This window comes from Thalassophryne amazonica, chromosome 2 (assembly GCF_902500255.1).
Source record: "Thalassophryne amazonica chromosome 2, fThaAma1.1, whole genome shotgun sequence".
In the NCBI taxonomy this organism is placed as follows: Eukaryota; Metazoa; Chordata; class Actinopteri; order Batrachoidiformes; family Batrachoididae; genus Thalassophryne; species Thalassophryne amazonica.
The window spans coordinates 11638496-11661509 of NC_047104.1; the positions used below are offsets into that span (position 1 = coordinate 11638496).

Genomic DNA, 23014 nt, shown 5'->3' on the forward strand with positions numbered 1-23014 from the left:
ATACATTCAGTCTGTAGAAAAGACCTTTCGCACCAATCCAAGAAATCATCAACCACAGGACCATGGCCAACCTCACTGTCCTGAAGCAAACGGACAATAACAGTGTCATCTGCATACTTAAGAATAGTCCTCCCCTCCCTCCAACTTCTGCAGAGATCATGTACAAAATATACAAAAGTGGAGAGATAGCACTGCCTTGTGGTGTCCCAATGGAGGACTGGGTCTGCTCAGACAAGACCCCATTCACTCTCACTTTTGTGTCCTGTTAGTGAGGAAGCTCAGAAATCCAGCCCACAAGATTACAACTTAGATTAAAATGATCTAAAAGTCTTGAGGCTACAAATGTGCGGCTGAATTGTGTTAAAGCAGACGAAAAGTCAACAAATAAAAGTCTGACATGCGCACCTTTCCTTCAAGGTGACTAAAAAGCAAATTCATTAAGTGACTGTGGCATCCTCAACACCCTCTATTTGGCCTATAGGCAAAATTGCATAGGGTCCAATTTGGCACCAACTTGATTAATAATTTCTGTTCTCACCAGTTTCTCAAAGGTTTTCATGACAATGGACGTCAAAGCTATAGGCCTAAAGTCATTTAGAACCTTTGGAGTACAATTTTTGGTGGCAGGGACAAACAACAGCGTCTTTCCACACATTTGGCACAGTTTGCATTTCCAGAGACATATTGAAAATAAATTGGAAAACAGACTCAGCTCTTTAGCACAGTTTTTAAGAGGCGAACTGCAAACATTATCAGGGCCCTGACATTTTGATTTGAGGGGCACAAAAAGATTTTTCTACCTCTTTTTGAGAAATAAAAAGTGCTGACTGTCTTTCACTTTATGCTTTATTTCCTTAATCTCTGAACTGTGATCTGAGATATCAAACCTTGTGTAAAAAGTATTCAGAGCATTAGCAAATTCAACATCTGTCCTGATAGTTCTTCAGCAAGGTGATGGATCTGGACTTGGGGCTCCTGAAGCCCAGCTATCGTTTTCATACACGACCAAGCAGATCCAAAATTTTTATTTGCCATCTTTTCCTCTATTTTCTCTGCATAATTTCTCTTAGCCTTTTCCAGCACCATTTTCACTTCTTTAGTAGCATTGCATAATTCCGTAACTGACCCCGATCTATGAGCCTCTCTCTTAGATTGTAAACTGATTCTCACAGACTTTGGTGACCCATGGTTTGTTGTTAGGATATATTTTCACTTTTTTAGTAGGAATCAACATATCCCTACAATACACAACATAAGAGCAGATCACATCCGCCAGTTCATCCAGGTTATCGCCACATGCCTCTATAAATATGTCCCAGTCCGTACATTCATAGCACTCCTGAAGGCAAAGCACTGCATCACTGTTCCAGTCCTTAAATTCTCTTGTGGAGACCTTCACCCTCTTAAGCAGAGACTTATAATAGGGCAGCAAATGCACAAAATAGTGATCCCCAAAACCAAGAGGAGGCAAGGACACAGACTTATAAGCCTCCTTAACGACCCGTAACAGAGATCAATAGTTTTATCCCACCTGGTAGGGCAGGGTACATACTGATACATATTGGGGAGAGTCTTATCCAAGGACACATGATTGAAGTCGCCAAGCAAGAAGATTGGAGTGCCATGGTGAGTGAGACATCAATTTCGGCCCACATCAAAGATGGCAGAACAGGCAGAGTTGGCATTAGCTCTCGGATGTATGTAACCACAGTGATGAAAAGCTGTGGGAATTGATGGGGCAGATAATAGGGGCGAAGTGGACACTGTAAGAAGTTCTATGTCTGGCGTGCAAACACGCTCTCTAACAGTTACAGACTAGGGTTACAGTATCGCTCATTGACGTACAACACACACGCCGCCCCCCTGAGATTTCCCCGTCACCTCTGCATCTCGGTCCAACCGGGAAAGGAGCTCCAAAGCCGTCAATCATCAGGTCATCATTCCTGTCCCGATCCGTAAGCCCACGTCTCAGTCAGTGCTATCAGGCCACAGTTGCTGTAATCCTTTAAATAACGAACACTGCTCTGTAATTCGTTCAGTTGTTCCGTATGGACTGCGAATTACCTAAAATAATAGGAGGCAGCGGAACACGGCCAAGCCCTCGTTTCTTCAGGCGCAGATGCACACCTCCTCTTTTTCCTCGCTTTCGTTTCCCACCTTTACTTCCCACCACATCAGGTTTTACGGAGCCCGAACGTAGTACCATCCAGGAGGTGTGCTCCGCAATCTCAGGTACTCCATAACGCACTCCAAAGTTAAGCTGGAGCAATTCATTACGGCTGTACTGCAGTCGGTAACAACCGACTTTACCTCGCAGTACAGCAAAGACAGACAAAACAAGAGAGTCCAAATACTTAAACGTTTAGGGACCATTTTAGCTGCACATTGCACTGCGCACCATATAAACACTTAAAACAATAAAATAAAACTTTAAAAACACTAAAAAGCATACAACTTTTCACCCACTGCCGAGTCGCAGCGTACGCGTGCGCCACCGGAACCGGAAACCAACTAAAGATAGAAAAAACTAGATCATTTACTAACAGGGACTTAGAAGAGAGAGATCTAATGTTTAATAGACCACATTTAACTGTTTTAGTCTGTGGGTGCAGTTGAAGGTGCTATATTATTTTTTATTTTGAATTTTATGCTTAAATAGATTTTTACTGGTTGTTGGTGGTCTGGGAGCAGGCACCGTCTCTACAGGGATGGGGTAATGAGGGGATGGCAGGGGGAGAGAAGCTGCAGAGAGGTGTGTAAGACTACAACTCTGCTTCCTGGTCCCAACCCTGGATAGTCACGGTTTGGAGGATTTAAGAAAATTGGCCAGATTTCTAGAAATGAGAGCTGCTCCATCCAAAGTGGGATGGATGCCATCTCTCCTAACAAGACCAGGTTTTCCCCAGAAGCTTTGCCAATTATCTATGAAGCCCACCTCATTTTTTGGACACCACTCAGACAGCCAGCAATTCAAGGAGAACATGCGGCTAAACATGTCATTCCCGGTCCGACTGGGGAGGCGCCCAGAGATAACTACAGAGTCCGACATTGTTTTTGCAAAGTTACACACCGATTCAATATTAATTTTAGTGACCTCCGATTGGCGTAACCGGGTGTCATTACCTGCCGATGTGAATTACAATCTTACCAAATTTACGCTTAGCCTTAGCCAGCAGTTTCAAATTCCTTCAATGTCGCCTGCTCTGGCCCCCGGAAGACAATTGACTATGGTTGCTGGTGTCGCTAACTTCACATTTCTCAAAACAGAGTCGCCAATAACCAGAGTTTGATCCTCGGCGGGTGTGTCGCTGAGTGGGGAAAAATGGTTAGAGATGTGAACGGGTTGGTGGTGTACACGGGGCTTCTGTTTAGGACTACGCTTCCTCCTCACAGTCACCCAGTCGGCCTGCTTTCCCGGGTGCTCGGGATCTGCCGGGAGGGAACTAACGGCGGCTAAGCTACCTTGGTCCACACCAACTACAGGGGCCTGGCTAGCTGTAGGATTTTCCAAGGTGTGGAGCCGAGTCTCCAATTCGTCCAGCCTGGCCTCCAAAGCTACGAATAAGCTACACTTATTACAAGTACCATTACTGCTAAAGGAGGCAGAGGAATAACTAAACATTTCACACCCAGAGCAGAAAAGTGCAGGAGAGACAGGAGAAGCCGCCATGCTAAACCAGCTAAGAGCTAGTAGCTGCGCTAAGCTAGCGGATTCCTAAAAACACGCAAAGTGAATAATGTGTAAATAATTAGAGGTGATTCAGCAGAGGGAGTGCTTTAGTTAAGGCACGTGAAGATTACACTGTGAAACAAATTGTTATCTAGTTAACTAGATCAATCTAACTGCGCAGATTAAACATCTAACAGATACAGCAAAACACCGCTGTGCTCCGGAGCAAGAAGTGATACAATACCGCAGTGAGAGCCAACCACCAGTCACAGGTGGTTAACACATAAAAGAAGAAGAATGCTGAACAAAGTAGCAGAGAAGATGGAATAAAAAAAAAACAAGATGACAGTGAAATATGAGGAATGAGATATGGAGTGCGAGGTTGGCGAAATGACGGCGGCTGCTGCAGAGAGACTAAAGGAGAAGAAGAGTGAAGCGATGGCACGAGGAGTGCGATAAGGAGAGTTTCTGAAGGGTCCTCTCAGCTGCTGGGTTGCTCAGCTCAGAGCTGTCAGAGCCACAAAGCACTTGAACCTTCGCTGCGTTTCCGCCACCGTCGCTGTAGAGCCACTGCCCTTGCAGGCCACCTGTAAACCGCTTTGACATATGATCCACTCCCACGGATCTGGAGTGGAAACACACAGGAGCGGCGCTTGCACACACCGACAAATGCGCTCATGCAGTTAAGAGCGAACGAATGGCCTTAACGCACTGTTAGCGGTGGGTACTTCTAAACATTAGCACTAAACTGACAAGCAGAAACACACGAGAAGTTGATGTGAAAAAATGAATTTTCCTTCATGTTTTCTGTCTCTGTCACTTGTGAGACACGATAATGACCTGCTGTTATCCACGGTCGTCACGTTGGCATCAATGAGGCTGAGGATGATTTTAACCTTCACCCACTGAAGGCCGAGGGAAACAGGACACATTCAAATTTGATTAAGCAATTAGACGGAAGCCCTATGGCTCCAACAAACAAGCGACACAAAGTCAACTTATAGACAAACCTCCACTGGGCAGGGAGGGGGCGGGGCATTGGCAAGGGCACGTGCCAATGGATCAGGATCAAAACATATGAAGAGCAAAATGTTCTAAACATCAGGAACAGAAGTTAATAGTATAAACGTTAACGTCTCTAAACTTGTAATTCCTCATCATTTTTCCATCAAAATCATCTGCATTTATTTATTTGTCTGTCTGTTAGCAAGATTACATGCACACTACTGCACAGCTGTTGATGAGATCTTCACCACAGACAGATATTAGACTGTGGAAGAATCCATTAAATGTTGGAGGTGATCCGGATCCAGATTCTGGATCAATTTTCACTTTATATAGGCTTAGAAGGATTGCTTTTAGCAGGATTACATCAAAATACTGAGCAGATTTTGACAAATTTTTCAACACAGATACTTGTTAGGCCATGGAAGAGTCCATTAAATTTTGGAGGTGATTCTGGATCAAGCTTCACTTTGTATACAACCCCAACTCCAATGAAGTTGGGACGTCGTGTAAAATGTAAATAAAAACAGAATACAATGATTTGCAAATCCTCTTCAACTTATATTCAATTGAATACACCACAAAGACATGATATTTAATGTTCAAACTGATAAACTTTATTGTTTTTGTGCAAATATTTGCTCATTTTGAAATGGATGCCTGCAACATGTTTCAAAAAAGCTGGGACAGTGGTATGTTTACCACTGTGTTACATCACTTTCCTTCTAACAACACTCAATAAGCATTTGGGAACTGAGGACACTAATTGTTGAAGCTTTGTAGGCGGAATTCTTTCCCATTCTTGCTTGATGTACGATTTCAGTTGTTCAACACTCCGGGGTCTCCGTTGTCGTATTTTGTGCTTCATAATGTGCCACAGATTATCAGTGGACGACAGGTCTGGACTGCAGGCAGGCCAGTCTAGTACCTGCACTGTTTTACTATGAAGCCACGCTGTTGTAACATGTGCAGAATGTGGCTTGGCATTGTCTTGCTGAAATAAGCAGGGACGTCCCTGAAAACCTGGATGTACCTTTCAGCACTGATGGTGCCATCATAGATGTGTAAGTTGCCCGTGCCATGCGCACTAACACACCCCCATACATCACATATGCTGGCTTTTGAACTTTGCGCTGGTAACAATCTGGATGGTCTTTTTCCTCTTTTGTCCAGAGGACACAACATCAATGATTTCCAAAAACATTTGAAATGTGGACTCATCAGACCACAGCACACTTTTCCACTTTATGTCTGTCCATTTCAAATGAGCTTGGGCCCAGAGAAGACGGCGGCCTTTCTGGATGTTGTTGATGTATGGCTTTCGCTTTGCATGGTAGAGTTTTAACTTGCACTTGTAGATGTAGCGACAAACTGTGTTAACTGACAATGGTTTTCTGATGTGTTCCTGAGCCCACATGGTAAGATCCTTTACACAATGATGTCGGTTTTAATGCAGTGCCGCCTGAGGGATCGAAGGTCACGGGCATTAAATGTTGGTTTTCAGCCTTGCCGCTTACGTGTAGAAAGTTCTCCAGATTCTCTGAATCTTCTGATTATATTATGGACTGTAGATGATGGAATTCCTACATTCCTTGCAATTGAACATTGAGAAACATTGTTCTTAAACTGTTGGACTATTTTTTCATGCAGTTGTTCACAAAGTGGTGATCCTCGGCCCATCTTTGCTTGTGAATGGATGAGCCTTTGGGGATGCTCCTTTTATACCCAATCACGACACTCACCTGTTTCCAATTAGGTGTTCTTTGAGCATTCATCAACTTTACCAGTGTTTTGTTGCCCAGTCCCAACTTTTTTGAAACGTGTTGCAGGCATCCATTTCAAAATGAGCAAATATTTGCAATATCTTGTCTTTGTGGTGTATTCAATTAAATATAAGTTGAAGAGGATTTGCAGATCATTGTATTCTGTTCTTATTTACATTTTACACAATGTCCCAACTTCATTGCAATTGGGGTTGTACATTTTGAAGGATTATGCCAAAACTACTTGACAGATTCTCACCAAATTTTCACCACAGATAGATATTAGGCCATGGAAGACACCACTGAATTTTGGCGGTGATCTGGATCCGGAGACAGAATCTAGATAAAGATTTCCCCTTTATATAAGCTTTGAAATATTACATCAAAACTACTTCAGTGATTCTCACCAAATTTCCACCACAGATCAATATTAGGGGATGGAACACACCACTGAATTTTGGAGGTAATCCGGATCCAGAGTCTAGATCAAGGTTTCCCCTTTATATAGGCTTTATTGATTTTCACCAGATTTCCTATACAGATACATATTAGACTATGGAAGGATCCATAAAATTTTGGAGGTGATCCGGATCCGGATTTTGGATCAAGTTTCACTTTCTATACATTTTGAAGGATTACATCAAAACTACTTGACAGATTCTCAACAAATTCCCATCACAGATAGATATTAGGGCATGGAAGACTCCACTGAATTTTGGAGGTGATCCAGATCCAGATTGGTGGATGTCAGAATTCTTTGTTTGCTCTTGTTTACCTTTATTGCTTTTGCACATTCTGACTAGGAAAATGGGTGGGGCTAGCAGCTTGATGACCTACTGCATTATCACTGAGAACATCACAACTGCAACACTAAATTAATTAGTATATTCACAACCGAGGTAATCACTATTCATTTACAAAAAAAAAAAAAACATAATTTAATCCTTGTTTGGACATACGAGTTTTGCCCATGACACCACTATGAGGACCAAACTGTCTTGGAGATAGCCTGGGTATCTTGGTGAGTCTTGAGCACAGTCCTGATGGTACAAGATGTCACAGTGATCTATTGTACAACTCTTTACAAAACCTATTCAATTAAGTTTATTTATACGCGAGGTGCAACACATGAGCAAGGTTTAAGCTTTACCCATCCCATCAGCATGCAAGCAGATGACAAGTTCAGTCTGATTGCATGCACTGGTGTGGTGCATTGCTGTATCCACCATGACACAAATCTGTTCCAGGTTCTGGATGGCAAACACCCAGGCAGACATTCAATCTGGCCCTATTTCTCAAGAGTAATCATCTGTCTGCTGCATCCAGGTGAAATGTGGACAACCTCTTGTCCTTCTCAAGTTTTCCTTTCTGCTGTTGCCAACAGTGACAGTGATAAAGAAATCAGGCCTGGATCTAGATTCATGGGGGGTGCCAAAGGCACACTCCTGCTAGAGAGGGTCAAGGTGCATGCTCCCACCCCGGAAAACTTTACCAATTTCCTGCATTCTCGTGAAACCTGGGACGCTCATGCACAGTTTTTATCTCAAATACTGGGAACTGAATTTTCTATGCAGCAGCCTTCATCAATCAGCTTTTGTTTGTTTCACATATTTTATCACATCTTTGGTGAGTGGTGTGATTCCAAAAAGGTATAGTTGGGACTATCTATGACTGGATCCTATAAAGTTATGGGGTAAAATTAGCAAAAAATGGTGACAAAGGTCACTTTTACTTTGTACAGGGGTCAAAAGTTAAAGTTGATGCAAAAGAGTGATGCAAATTATTGGTTGAGCTAATAGGATTAATAAATGGAATAGTTTTGACCGTGTTGAATGTTTGGTGTCCACAGTAAAGGTTAAACAATGTCGACATCCATTGGATTCAATGGCATATAACATATGTTACCCTGTAATATCATAACTAAGCATGACAGATTGTGCAAACTATTCCTTTGTACAACTGTATTTGCTCAATCAAAAATTTGCATCACTTTTTACCAAAACTGGAGCAACTTCAACTTTTGACCCCTGTACAAACTGAAATTGACCTTTGTCACCATTTTTGCTATTTTTTACCCCATAACTCCATAGAATTTAGTCATAGATGGTCCAAACTACACCTTTTTGAAATCTGTATGATCAGACAAATAATATGGAATATCTTTCAATATGAGTGGAGCATTTTTAAACTTTGACCCCTGTGTAATTTTTCAACTGACCCCTACCATTCAAGTAGACACTCTGCTTTTTCAAAAAGAGTAATGTCTAAGGAGTGTTTGTACCAAATTTAGTGCTTGCGTCATCATGTGAAGGATTCATGTGTAAATATTTGCTTATCTGCTGCACTAGTGGGCATACTTCCTTCCCACTGTCGCCAAGTGCTTGCTCACAGGGTGTCGTTTTCTGTAATTATTGTATGGCTTTGCCTTACAATATAAAGCGCCTTGGGGCAACTGTTTGTCATGATTTGGCGCTATATAAATAAAATTGATTTGATTTGATTTGATACTTGAGGCTTCATGAAAGTCATGCACCAGGACTTCATAACACAAAAGAGGCTTGATAGAGTGCAGGTGGTGTTGTGCAAAGTGATCTTGGTTCTTGGTTCAATAGTTAAGAATCATCTTCTACACCGTAAAAGGTCATGATTAGGTGTAAGGCTATAAGGATCAGGTCATCGAGCTTTAGAGAAGCCCTGCAAGTGGATGAGCACGATCCAACACAGAAGTGCTTCATCCTTGAGGACTCCAGCACCTGGAAAAGGTCAAGGACACACCCATGTATCACCCAGCTGCAGTGGCTACTTTTGGGTGGTGGGAAGGAACCTGCTTGGATGGATGCCAATCAGAACCCAAAGTGCATCGGTAGTGTGGTGGATGCAGCGATATGTGGCACCAGTCCACACTCCCAGACCTGACCTGACTCTGTCTGAATAAATCTCAATGCTCTGAGTTTAAATGATTTTGTTGCATCAAAACAATTTTAATTTCTTAACGTTCCAACATGAAGCAGATCAGTTGAGCTTTTGTTGCACTTTGCATTTTTTTCCACCAGTTGTTCAAACTTCGTAAAAGTTCTGCACCCAGTTTGGGCACTGCTTGTCGTTCCTCTCCACACACACACACACACACACACACACACACACACACACAAAAGGGGGGAAGAAAATCAGAGAATAAAAGAAAAAAGACAGCTCCTGATTAAGTGTTGTCAAAATATTTGTGACGGAGGAATTCCACCAGGCGAGTGCGAGATGGGCTCTTCTACAAAAGAGCCATCTTCCCCGAGTAACAAGTCGATGTGATGAGTGTCGACAGAAGAGGAGCTGAAATCCCCCCTGGGCTAGAGAATATCCCGCTATTGTAGTCTTAACCCGCGAGACCTGGTGGGGAATGTACAGCTTTCACAGTCACTTCTCATCCGATTTGTAGCAGCGCTGCTGATGTGCGAGCGGCCGGGCCAGAGGAGCTCACTTTTCCACATTTTATCTTCTTTTATTCTGTATTGACCACCAGCGTTCAATTTCTCACAACTCCGTGTTTAAAGAGTCTGACTCAGCTGTACAAATATTTCAGGAGGGACTTAATTTTTCTAACTCCTCAACCGCCCAACACACACACACACACACACACCACCCCATGCATGCCAAACCTACTTATTTCCATCTCTTTTTGTATTTTTTTATTATATATATATATATATATATATATATATTTTTTTTTTTTTTTTTTTTTTTTTCGTTTTTTCCTCAAGGCAAGTTTCATTAAAGATCCAATTATGCAAATGAGGTGCCGGAGAGGCCGTTGAATATGCTCTATGATGGTGTACAGTAATCATTCGATACAATATACGGCGTCCGGGGCCAGATTTACGAGCGCAACAGAACTGCAACGCCTCCGTCTTTTGGTGAAAACCTCTTGATCATAATTAAAGGTGCAGGAGTTCTCTTCCAGCATCCTCACACCTCCCATTTTTCTCCCATTCTCTCCGGTTTCCTCTCTTTCTCCCCCTCCATATTGTGTGTTAGTTGTCTTTTATGTTAGTGTTCTCATCAGCTCAGGCACAACAAGTGCAGAGAGGTTGAACCTCAAAGAGCAGACGGCACTGAGGAAATGCAACCTCCACTGTCAAGAACACCGCAGCTCGTTTACAGGGGCGTAGCCACAGGGTGTCCACACCCCACCACCACCACCACTCCACAAAAACAAATGTAATATTGCTGCTAGATTATTAAGCATTTTTAACTAATGTTCAAAGTTCTTCAATATTTGAGGATAACTTTTAGTAATCCTGATTTAGCACAACTCAAAAAACTATTAAACAACATGTAGCTTACAGTTGCTTCCCTCCAAAAAAATACTTAATGTAGAGAAGTATGATTTGTATGGAATAAAGATCTTAAAATGAATTTTTGGAGCCCAAACAGTGAGCTGATTAATTACTTACTAAATTACTGTCTTAAATCATTGACTTCTCTTGTTGTAAATCACTTTGAGCTGCATTTTTGTATGGAAAATGCTACACAGATGACACACACACACACACACATACATATATATATATATATATATATACACATATATATACATACATACATATATACATACATATATATATATATATATATATATACACATATATACATACATACATATATATATACATACATATATATATATATATATATATATACACATATATATACATACATACATATATATATATACATACATATATATATATATATATATATATATATATATATATATATATATATATATATATATAGATGTGAATCTTACAACAACTCAGGATTCAATTTGATTCAGATTCTTGGGGTGATGATTCGATTCAGAATCGGTTTTCGATTGAAAGAGCTCTGAGAAATAGTTATATTACTTAAAAAATGTTTATGTTTAAGAAAATGCAGCTTTACAAGGTTGATCAAGTGATTCTAAAGATGTAAATTTACTTATCTGCTTTGCTCGTTCAGAGTTGGCTGAGAGTTTAGTGAAGTGATGGAGTGTGCGCTGGTCAGTAGTCGGCAGAGACCGCTGCTCCGCTTCTTTTAGCTCCGGGTGATGTCGTAGCATGTGGGCTTGCGGATTTGAAGTGTTTCCGAAGTACTTGACTTTCATTTTGCAGATTTTGGACACTGCATGAGTCATGTCAAGCTCCTTCTTACGCAGCAAGTAATAAAATCCAAAATGCACCCAAACATTTGCCTTCAGCAAAGACAGTGCTGGCTGAATTAGCTCTTCATCCGCCATGCTAAGCTACAGCTCACAAATGTTTGAAGCACGCCGGACCCTCCCCTAGCGGGGACACTATAGTACGAAGGCCGTTGCCTGACAAACAGTACACGCAGCGAGTAAGCAAGAAAATGTTCTAAAAAATGCTTTTTAAAAATTGATTCTTGGACATTTTGGATCGATTCAGAATCTTAATAAATAAGAATCATGATTTGGATATGAATCGATTTTTTCCGGCACCCCTAATATATATATATATATATATATATATATATATATATATATATAAGGTTGGATAGGATTACTTTGAACTTTGAAATGTAATCCAAAAGTAATGAGATTACAAGTAATTCAAATGTATGTACATACATACATGTAATCCACATGTATTCTTTCACAGTAATCCTACCCAACCTTGTATATATATATATATATATATATATATATATATATTCTTATGTATTGCAAGCTATGTTGATGAATATCACAGTTTACTTAAAAAGGTTTTTCAAATTATAATTTTTTAATAAACTACTTGTAACTGGGTTTAAGCTGTTGTACAAAAAGAATAATATCTCGTTATTGTTTTGAACAACTCTAAATGTAGTTTAAGCTACTTTAAACATTGTTTTTGTCTCATTTTTCCAGAATTGATGTGGTTCCAAAGCAACAGTGAACTGTGTTAAAGTGGCTATAAAATGACTATCTTTTCTCATTTGAAACAGGTCTGTGTTAAGGACAGACTGGCTTGAAAAGATTTAAGCCACTTTAGCTGTTTTCAGACTCAGTCAACAATTTAATGACTAATAAATTATTCAACTAGATGTAAATGAGCAAATTCTCAGATATTTGCCAATAAATATCACAATATCATTTGATTTGGACAAAAGGAGTAATTTAAGGAAATCCACTGGCTACCTAAAAGTTTGAAGAAGCCACCTGGATGAGCCACGAAATGTCTTGAAGACAAACAGGAAGTTCAGTTGCTGTAAATGTTTAGGTATGTAGAAGACTGAGAACCTTCATCTACATATATCCATATTGTTCTAAAAACTTGCAAAGGAAATTCCTTGAAATTTCTGACATTTACGTAACTCAGTAGTTGAACAGTTCTTTTAATTGTAAAAACAATCAACACATTAACCAATTATGGAAAATAATCACTCACAGCCAGAATAGATTTTTTAATTTTATTTTTATGGTGTTTAAATAATAATACTTAAAATGTTAAATACTGCCATATGTAAAAACAGTTAGAGTAAATAATGATTGTTTTGCATGCCTCAGAAAAGCCTGACTACGGCCCTGATTTGCCGCCGTCTTAGACGAGTGGGGCTGAATGCTAAGCAGTAACAATTCTCCGCTTCACGACCTCTGATTGATGCGTGCGTGCCTGTTTGTGTTAAGCTGTTGTCTCCAGAAATGACACGGCTGAAATGCTGCACCGCTGTTCGACACATCAAAAAAGGGAAACAGTACTGACATCGCATGATGCATCCTTAAATCTGTCGTGCTAACGAACTTTGCTGTAAATTTCCAAACTAAAGCCAAACTTAGTAATACCTTAATGCGGGAAAGCCAGACAGACATGGGGGTGATACCTCGGCTTGCGAGGATAAGGTGCGGTGTTTTTACATTTTTCAGGACACATACCTCAATGGTGCCGTGTGAGTGAAAAGTAATTAGTGAGTGAGAGATCAAGGCCAGAACATCACTCAGTCTCAGCTGCGTGCACATTCTCAGGAAAACAACAAAGACATTGTTAAGAGGAAGGAATATAAAAAAATTGTTTTCAAACTAAATCCTTCTCATCCCCTGTTCATTTCCACCCCTCCTCCCTCCCACTGCCCAGCCATGCAGACGCTCCTTACGATGGCACATCGGCAGGAGAAGACCGAGTCGAGTCCATCTGTCAGTGCCTCACCTGTCCGTCACTCTGACATCCATGATTAAAACAACCTACTGCTCCACAAGCCCCCAACATTCTGTTCCATCATCCCTGTGATATCCCGATCCACCACTCCTACAGTGTTCTGATTCACAGCCCCTCAATGTCTTGATCCACCACCCCTATGATGTTCTATTCTACAACCCCTATGGCATCCTGATCCACCATCCCTTGATGTCTTGATCCATAAACTCTACAATGTCCAATCCATCATCCCTCAATGTGCTGAGCTGCTACCGTTACAACATCCTGATCCACTACCGCCAACTCCTTGGTCCACTACACCCAATGTCCTTTTCTACCTCCCCTATGATGTCCTAATCAACAACCCTTATGACATCCTGATCCACTGTCACTTGATGTCCTGATACACAACCACCTACAATATCCAATCCACCATTCCTCAGTCCCCTGATCCACCACCTTTATGACATCCTGATACACTACTGCCAACTCCCTGATCCACTACACCCCAATACCCTATTCCATCATTCCTATGATGTTCTAAGTGACAACCCCTATATCCTGATCCATCATCTCTCAATGTCCTGATCTGCCACTCTTATGACATCGTAATCCACTACCGCCAACTCCCTGATCCAGAACACCCCAATGCCCAGTTCCACTGCCCCGACGATGTCCGAATCTACGACCCCTATGATATTCTGATCCACCATCCCTCAACGTTCTGATCCACCATCCCTATGATATCTGCATCTGCCACCCTATATCACCCAGATCCAACATCCTTTGATGTTCTGATCCACAACCCCTAGGAAGTCCAATCCACCATCCCTCAATGCAGGCATAAGAATGAGAAATCTTGAAAAATCCTGAAAGTTTCCCAGGGGTCCAGAAGCTCCTTCGTTTTAGCAAACCTAGGACCATTTTAAGCCTATTTTGGCAACCAAGCAGATGCTTGCAAAAAAAAAAAAAAAAATCATTAGTACTTCATCCAGGTTGTCCTAAATGTTCCAGAATTCAAGAAGAATTCTGAAAATTCTCATGCTTGTTAATGTCCTGATCCGCCACCCTTACGACATCCTACCAACTTCCTGAGCCACTACACCCCAATGCCCTGTTCCACCACCACTACGATCCACCACCTCAGTTGTCTTGATCCACCACCCCAACACACTGCTCTACCAACTCTCCTGTCCTTATCAAGGTTCAGAGGTCAAAGAGCATGCACGGCAACATACACAGTCAACGGACCATTCACAAGCACAGCAGATGTACACGACAGTAAAGTACCATTTGAACAATCATTCATTCATTTATATTAGCATTTGCTGTTTTCTGGCTTTCAGATGTTCCATACTTCTCATTACTCAGCTTTCTTTCCTCAAACAATTCAAGACTTTCATTGCAAACAATCTATTTGACTTTTCCTTTACTTCTAACAACAAAAGCAAAAATTTACATCTTTCACTTAAATAAGGAATAACAGAAATGTGGATGTTTCCAAGCTCTGGAACACTTAATGCTCAAAGCTCAAAGAACTATTCTGTTATTTGACTGAACACCGAACAAAAAAATAAATCACAGTTTGAGAATCAGTTTGCCATTTTGGTAATTTATCAAGGAAAAACAGAAGAAACTGTAAAGATTTTCTTACTTTTATCTGTTGTATATTGATATAAATTAAATCTCTTGAGGACTTGTGCTGTTACTTGGACAAAACAAGTCATTTTAACGAGCTTTTTGAGCTCCGGGAAAGTGCGCTGGAAAAACTCTTGCACCGTTTTCTCATGTTTTACAGCAAACACTATTAATCACCTCAAATAAATTGACAGATGAATCAATAATGAAAACAATCGTTAATTGCAGCCCTAATGTGAAGGTTATCAGTTTAATAAAAGGTTTTCTAATGTGATCTAAAACTAATAACATGCAAAAGGTCAGTGACAATAACTTAATAAATTTTAAGGTCACGTATGCCCTCTTCAATTTCTCACTATAGCAACATAAATCATAACTGTAATTGATAAGCATCATAACCTGTGGGGCGGTAAACAGAAACAAATTTAAAATCTTACTGACAAACACAAACGTAATTAAATTTAATTAATCTAACGTGTAATCTATCATTAAGACAGTTTCTTCTTCTTCCTCCGTCTTGGTGCTTTTGATGGTGAGAGTGTGTCATATTAGCCTCGCACAGCAACTGCGAGCCTTGCTCGCTAACACATTCTCCTCTCTGACTTGAACTCTGGAGATCAAGGTCACGGAGCTACACGGCTCAACCCAGACTAACGCCTGTGTGTTACAGCCCCTTCGACATCCCCTGGCCCCCGTGGGACACACACACACACACATTCAAACACGCCGGAATACATAAACGCCTGCCCTGTTGCCTGAGAAAAGATGAGAGAGCGGATCAGACCAGAACCAGAACTAGAGAAGGAACACAGTTAAAAAAAAGGGGTGGGGGGGGCGCTTCACAATGACTGCACATATCAATTAATGGCTGGCTGATGAGCAGAGCCGGCCTGATATGGCCTGCCCACCACTGCCCTGGTCCCAGCGGACTGGGAGCCCTGGCCTTGCAGCCTGTACAGCTGGAGCCCTCTGCCACATAATTACATGAGAAGGGGATCAGCTCGCCACAGTCAGGCCGGCTGTGCGACTGTGGATTGCACAATATTGCAGATGCATACATCACTGGATAAGTTAAAGTGTGCGTTGAAGCCATTGCTGAATGTGCTGGCAAGGTGTACCAGCGATTAGACACATCCGTGCAGTTACATTATCTGATTTCTGTGACCACTGCATGTGTTTTTTTTTTTGCACACCACGTTCAGAGTGCACATATGTGATCCTCTGTGCTTTTGTTTAAAAGGGGGGAAAAACTGATTGCGTACATGTCAACGTGCGAATGATTCACAGTGTGTCGGCCTGACAACGCCACGGCTTCAGTCGAGTGAGTCTACTCCAGTGGCTGACTGAGTGACTGACTGACAGCCAGCTGAAAAGAAGACTGATTTGGTGCCATCCTCTGCATGCCATCCTCACGCTCTTTCATTCCACCCTGCGTCTCACCTCTCCCGTCTCGTTGATTTTCAACAGAGGGATGTGCATTGCCGCAGTCGGTCACGGCCCACAGCCCCTTAGCAGCGCTGACATGGGCACAGGTGGGAAAGCAACTAACACGAGATCAGCGGTGACTGCGGATGGTGCACAATTTTGAGCTCCATCAGTCAGAGTTGCAGAAATGTAAAAAATGTGTGTGTGTGTGAGTGTGTGTGTGTGTGTGTGTGTGTGATTTTTTGGAATAATTACAATTCAAAAGCACATCTGTCACTCTTCGGAAAACGTTTTTCACTGTTTCATCTGTCATTAAGTCCAGATAAATAAGATCTGCATATTTTAAAATAATAATTATTATTATTTGTCATGAAAACAAATGTGATGATTGCACAATGTGCTCATGAGTAAAGCAATCTGACTAGTGACAATGTTAATGAATATTGAATAAATTGGTAATAAAATCCAATGGGGCCTTAAAGCAAATCCACTAAATTCCAGGCCAATGTTCACAGAAAGGCCTTCTCTTCATTAACTTTTTTTTCCTAAATATAGCCACAAATAATAAACTTTAAGACTGCAGCGTGCCCTCAGAGGACTGGGACATTTATTCTTTGCTATTTCATCTCCATAAGGGAATGAAAGGAGCTGACAAAAAGGGTTTACGCCCAGACACTATTTCAGACATAATATCCGCCCTGTGCATACCATTAAACAATGACAACATCTCACAGTACATCTATTTATCCATTTTGCCAGCACAATGAATCTGAGGAAGGAGAAACTTTTTTTTTTTTGCTAAAAAAATTACATGAGAGAAACACTGGGGAAACAATGTGACAGACTTTTTTCTTTCGTTTTTTTTTTCTTTTTTTCTTTTTTTAAAGGCCATGTGTCTTCAGAGCAATTGTGCAGTGCTCATGGCTCAGCAGGTCAGATCACTCAGGGGTCAACTTCCAAGAAAGTCTATTCCCACCCAGGACGCACGGTGACACAGACGCCTTCAATGGGATTACAAGGCTCGTCCCGGATGCCACATGTTCCAGATAATTCAATAAATTCTGACATGTGAGCCTGGATATGGAAATTCGGCAAGCGGTTGGGTGTTTTTGCGCAAAACCACATCTGAAATAATATTTATATATTTACAAAAAATAAGCCCTAGAAGGAGAAGTGAACGTCTCACACATGAAAAACGCAGATTATTGTCTTTCGAGCGCCGTGTTTTTTTTTGTTTTTTTTTTCATTGCAAAGGATGCCTTTCACCCTCTTGCAAAATTTACCGAGTCGCTCCAACTTTCTTGACATCTCTTAAAATAAAGTGTACATGCTGTCACCAAAAATGCCCCCTTTTTTTCCTCTCTGCAGCGCTTTATGGTGTCCAAATGTGACCCCCCCCTCGCCAGAGTGCCACCATAACGTCTCCTGAAAGCAGAACGCAGCGCTGCTTATTCATAAGAGGTCGATCACGGCACAAAATGGCAGGTCTCACCGGCTCTTCTTCCATCTCACAAGTTTTGACACACGGTGACAAAACACCGGTAAACTTTATCGTCCTTTCTGCTCATCCTCGCTGCGCTCTCTTGGAGCACAAGTGCCAAAGTTTCAGTGCACACGGCTGTACTTTTCCAACACAGCATGCGCATTTTTTGAAGCGAAGCTGTGCGCCCGAACGTCTTTTACGCACGATGTCACACGGTGAAACAATGCCGGTAAACAAACAAACAGTGCTTTTTTTAAAAACGGGCTTTTTTGTTCTTTAAATTGAGCGGGTGTTTACCATTAAAATCCTCGCGCGTGTCTTGGCCACAGCTGCTACTTTGTCGCTTTTTTTTACGATCTTCATACGGATAATTGCGCTGTTATTTTCTAATCATGATCGCGGAGACATCGGGGGGGCCCCGCTGCGATGCTCCAGCACAAACAACCCAATCCTCGCAAAACTGACACCCCACAACTCCGATACACAGTTTTGTTTTGTTTTTTTAAAGCCACTTGTGTAGTTCTTACCTTTTAGATTTGGCGAAGCGCCGGGTAACTCCTGTGCGTAAACGATGCGTCGTGAGAGATAGTGTTCATTGAATAATGAGGCATGTCCATACGATTTGAACGGATCATATTCTCCTCGGATGGCGGGGGTGTTGAAAAGTACGCTTCGGACCTGTTAAGACTCCTCGATCCTCTCTCTAAAACCCGTCACCGCCGCGCGTCCGAGTTAAAAAAAATATGTGAGAATCACTGCTTTATTTCTTGTCTCCGCGTCCCTTTCTGCCCCTGTCTGTCGCTGTCCTCTAAGGTAAACGTTTGTCGATCGCCAGGCATCAGCATATTCCCTTCATCTTTCATCTTGGACTCCCCCTATCTGGTAGGTGAAACGCATTGTACCGTTAAAAAGGCGCTCCATTGTGGAAAGCGAAGCCGAGCGGCTGGATTCAGCTCGGGTCTTGCGGTATTCGGGGGTGAAACGGAGCAGATGAGCGCAGCGGTCACACTTGAGGAAAAAAGAAAAAGCCTCTCTTGGTCACATTTCAGCGGATTACAAACCACTTTAGTTTGTTTGTGACCTTGAAGTGCCCACAAACACTGTTTGATTTCGGATGTGCCCCGTTCTTCCCCGCACGGAGCCAGCCGCGCCGCCGCGCCAAACCCCGGATACCAGCCCTCCGTGCAGACACCCAGATCTCAAAACCACTCCAAAAAGTAGCATTCCTTACCTTTAAAGTCAACACTTTAGTGTCCTTTTCTCCTCTTCTCCAGGCGTTTTGTCAAAAAACAAAACAAAAAAAAGTCCAGGATAAATGAGCGCAGCCTCCTGCGCGTCCAGAGCGTCAGTCACCGCTTAAAAGAACTAATGAGTGATAAAAATGACGCTCATCTATCTGCACTGTAACCTTGTGGCGTATGTAATGTAAATAAGCCCCGTTGTGTTGCCAATCCCCGCGCATACAAACGCTCCTCAGAGACCCGCTTGTGCCTCTTTTTTTCCCCCTCAATGTATTGACGAGCCCCGGAGCGTAAATAAAGAGAGAACAAATCTTTTAAAAATATAACATATCAATTATTGTCCAATTTATGCACAGGCGCATTTCTGCAAAAGATTTTTGAAAGCACTCATCCAATCGAAGAAAAAAAAAAGACTTTTGTGTTATTGCAGAGCCAAAACTTAAACTTGGCACAACTTTCCAAAACAGGAACGTGCGTAAAAATGAAAACCAAGAGAATACGTTCCGAATAGGTAGGACTGGTTGCTGCGACTAAAACGGCACTGGTAGGGTGGTTTTGATATATTATGCTTCTATAGGGGGGTGGAAGAGACTGAATAATGCAATTATAGATTCAATGTCCCAGCGCTGACAAAAGGCAGGACTTCAATAGAGGCTTTGTTACAGGATTATATAATGATTATGGGGTAATTATGGGAACGGTTTGGTAATAATAAAAAAGTATCAAGTGCTCTCCTGCACCGACAGACTGTTTTCTGTCATGTAAGTGCACGAGGAGAGACTGACGCAGAGAGGACGGGCTGCTGACAGCTAGAGGCAGACAAAATGTCCAGCCGAGAGACACTGACTGAGATCATATCAAATGGCCCCCAGAACCGGACGTGCGGACCCACAGTGGATAGAATCTCAGGGTCAGATTCACAGGAGCCCCGTGCGTAAAGCCCTCCGCCCCGCGCGCGCTTCACCCTCATCCACAATCCCGCGCGCCACGCTGTACCGTGTCAGTGAGAGAGAGAGAGAGAGAGAGAGAGAGAGAGAGGAGAATGTAAATGGTCATTTTGACAGACATTGTTGGTAAAAATCTGTATAGTGCTGTTTCATAATAATAATAATTGTTTATTTTTTACAGCACCTTTCATACAAGAAAACATTTTTCAGTCTGCTTCACTGTCAAATGTGCGATTCAACAACAATTACATCAACAATGAAAATTAATTCACATTCCAAGAAAGCAAAAGAAAGTGGAAAAGAATCCATTTAAGATGACTATCATTTATTTGAAATTTTAAAAAGAACATGAAAATTAAGGCAGAATGCACCTTTTGTAATGATGGAGAGATTTGGGCATATTTTCAGTAGCTACAAGTTGATGGACTCAGGGCTCCCCAAGATGAAGACACACATGATCCCAAATCTCAAGTTCACGTCAGGTCTGGTCTGGGAACCTACATCTTCACATACACCAGATGGTCTAGATTGGCAACCACCCAGGCAGACAACCTGTCCATCCTCGCCTCCTGAAACTAGCCATCACTCTGCTATAGCCAGGTGATGCGTGGGCATCCCTTTTGCCTTCACCAGTTGCTGGGTTTCTCAACACTGAGGTGCCTGAATGTGGATAATGATCAGAGAAATGCACCATATGTCCAAAATGTTGTACCTTCACAAGACAGAGTCTCCAAATGTAACTGTTCATTTGAGTAAAAATCATTTGAGTGATAACCAGTGATCCTCTGGAGAGACCTAGTACCAAAGACACCCAGCCATCACCTTTGTTCATTGGTCAGAGTCCAAGTCTCACAACCATACAGTAGGACAGGAAGCACTACTCTCAAACATGGACCTTTGTTCTCCTACAAAGATATCGGCTTTGCCAAACACCTCGGTCCAATGATCTCATGAGTCCTTAAGATCTTCTCAGGTGTCTGTCAAAAGCCAAGGATCCAGAGACACGAATGTTACTGCAGAGAAGTAAGTTTCTCAACAGGTTTGACTTTTTCACTGTATACAGATACACTACTGATGGCTGAATTCAAGATGTTATTGAAGCCCTGGATCGTAGTCTTGTCAAGGAAAATCTCAAAGTCAGACATTAACTCCTCTCAGTTTCAGTTTTTAAGTGTTGCAATTAGGACAACAATCAGTTCTGCAAAGATGACAGCATTAACACACAAAGGCATCTCAGTCACTGACCTTAACCACCACCCGGTCCATGCAGACACTGAACAGTGTAGGACATGGAACACATCCCTGTTTGCCAGAATTTACTGGACATAAGTCAGAGACTCCACCTCCACTCTGCACACCGTTCACAGTACCCGTGTGTAGACCGACTGTGATATCCAGCAAGTTATTGGCGTCCAGGCGAAATATCAGAATGTCTTCAGTCACAAATCATCATTGACAGACGTAGGACATGAAAGTCACATTTCCTCTGTTGACAAACATGGGACCCTGAACTCAGTCTTAATCCTTTGACAAAGGTGAGACCTCAAAGTCCAAAACAACATTTGAGAAACATTGGACCCTACACTCAGGAAGTTGCAGATGTCATCAATGAGCGGGTTTTTTTCTGGTGTCAAATCCCTCCACCAATTATGTTTTGTTGTAAACTGATTCTCATGCTAAATTTGAGATGTAATGACTTACTGGATTAACTGTTTCTCTACACACTTTAAAACGCATTTTAAACTGGTTAAAGACAGATTTTTTTTAAGGTCATTTTAAACTATTCTAACATCTCTCATCTGGTTTTAATGGAACAACGTTGTGGTTTAACAGGTTGTAAACTGTTGTATTCTGTCAGCAGCAGAATGCTTTCAAGTATTCTAAATCTATTTGAAAATGTACTTAAACCAAATACCAGTTGGGTTTAAACAACTGGAAACAAACTGGATTTAAAACTGAATCTGAGATTAAAAGATTTTTACTTCTTGTTTAAACCCAACTGAATATCGTTATCTTCTGGGTGAACAAAATAACCACAAACTACATAATTGATTGATTAATAGTAGCTAAAACACTGAGATTAGTTACTTTAATGAAGGATATAATGTTTTCAGTGCTGTTTGTTTGTGTTGTTTCACAGGATTACACCAAAACTACCAGATTTTCATGAAAATTGGAGGAATAGTGGAGTATGGGTCAAACAGTGGTGGGCACAGTTCTGCAAATCCACTAACCACTAATTAGTGAAGCTAACTTTTTCATTAGCGGATTAGTTTTTCAGCTAACTTAGAAAACCATCAGCGGACCAATTAGCTTCTGCGAAATTTTATTCTGCTAACTTTGCCCCACTAACTATTTATTTATTTATTTATTTATTTATTTATTTTTGCTGGTAAAGTGAATAATTTTTAACAGTCAAAAAGGTTTGTAAACCCTAAAATCATACGTTAGTTCCTGTCTGTTGCGTGTCTGTAACAGTCAGGCCAGTGTTCTGTTGAGATGAGCTCCCGTAGTGTAAATGAACAGTTAGTGTGTTTGCTTTAAAGACAGTGTGTACATGCAAAAACTTTTTTCAAGTGAAAAAGACACGTATTGCTGTATTTTATGTAAAGACAAAAGTTAGGCGGGTTTTCTTCGGTGGGGAAACGCAACACAATGGTTTATGGTTAATGGTTTAGA

At 41.5% G+C, this 23014-nt stretch overlaps 1 protein-coding gene across 1 annotated transcript in view; it reads right to left on the reverse strand.

The window, feature by feature from the left end:
• znf536 (zinc finger protein 536) overlaps window positions 1-19340 on the reverse strand; it is a 740368-nt gene extending 721028 nt beyond the window's left edge. Inside the window, exon 1 of the mRNA XM_034160487.1 lies at window positions 18675-19340. The gene's annotated coding sequence lies outside the window, so the exon portion shown is untranslated. The remainder of the gene's footprint in view (window positions 1-18674) is intronic.
• Between the last annotated feature and the right edge of the window lie 3674 nt (window positions 19341-23014).